This window comes from Nannospalax galili, unplaced genomic scaffold (assembly GCF_000622305.1).
Source record: "Nannospalax galili isolate Female #2095 unplaced genomic scaffold, S.galili_v1.0 scaffold69, whole genome shotgun sequence".
In the NCBI taxonomy this organism is placed as follows: domain Eukaryota; kingdom Metazoa; phylum Chordata; class Mammalia; order Rodentia; family Spalacidae; genus Nannospalax; species Nannospalax galili.
The window spans coordinates 3,273,262-3,274,424 of record NW_008360297.1 but is presented as its reverse complement, the minus strand read 5'-3'; the positions used below and the strand labels follow the sequence as shown (position 1 = coordinate 3,274,424).

At 43.8% G+C, this 1,163-nt stretch overlaps 1 non-coding gene across 1 annotated transcript; it reads right to left on the bottom strand.

Annotated features, from left to right (window-relative positions):
* Positions 1-470: 470 nt before the first annotated feature.
* On the bottom strand, positions 471-577 carry LOC115068620. Its single transcript, XR_003847952.1, has one exon. It is a non-coding gene; the product is annotated as a U6 spliceosomal RNA (small nuclear RNA).
* Positions 578-1,163: the final 586 nt, after the last annotated feature.

Sequence of the window (1,163 nt, the reverse complement as noted above, 5' to 3'; positions counted from 1 at the left end):
TTTTTTTTTTTCTGTGATTTTGACCTGTGAATTTTTTTTTTTTTTTTTTTTTTGTACTTTCTGATTCTTGTGTGTGACTCAGCCTTCACGTTTAGGTCTGCTTCTTTTTGTGAACTTTATGTATCTTTTGCTTTACTTTTTGGGCATGAAAAGGTGGTTCCTCTAAGCTTCTGGTTCTCTCTTTTGATTGGAGTGGGGAGTGGCCAGATTGCTTTTGTCTTCAGGAATTCCCACAGAGGCCCATGTCAGATGAGGATCAGATGCTCTCAGGCTTTCTTCTAAGGTCTGGATCCCTCCAGGATAGATTTTGGCCTTGGGAATTTGGGGGTTGGACTGGTGTGGGAGCCAGGGTCAGGGTAGATGCTGGTCTAGGGCAGCTGTTGGCCATGCCACCCAGAGATGCAAAGGAAGCTGGGGGCGAGAGGCAACCCCAAGGGCCCCTAGGGACTACACTGAGGAGCTGGGTTGGAAAATATATGGAATGCTTCACGAATTTGCTTGTCATCCTTGTGCAGAGGCCATGCTAATCTTCTCTGTATAGTTCCAATTTTAGTATATGTGCTGCCGAAGCGAGTGCTCAGAAGGATTTCTTTTTGACAAGACCTTCCTTTCTTGTAGGTACTCAATCCATGATTATTTTTCTTTTTCTTTTTCTTTTTTTTTGGGGGGGGGGGACAGGGTTGCCTAAGGCTCCAGCTGACCTGGAACTCTCTATGTAGACGAGACTGGCTTGATCTCACAAAGATCCATCTGCCTCTGCCTCCCAGGTGCTGGGATTAAAGGTATACATCACCATACCTGGCTTGTTTTAATTAACTTTTAAGTTAATATACAAAGTAATCGTTTCACTGTCTCATACATATGTGTCACTATACATTGTTTTAATTTGTCCTCATCTGAGCTGCCCTCCCCAGTGACTCTTGACCCCTCTGGTTGGTTCTTTTTCTCTTCCCCAACTACCCCCTTCTGCTTTCATGGCATATGTAGTCCATTACCCACCCCACCCTCCCACAATCACTTTCTTTCCTTCTCTTGATCCCTTTTCTAGTTTCATGACTCACCCAGGATTTGAAGTGTATTGAGATAGGTTTTCATTAATTCAGTTACAAGATTTCAAAAGAACCAACTAGACCTAATCCCACAGGCACAGAAAATGGCAGGTA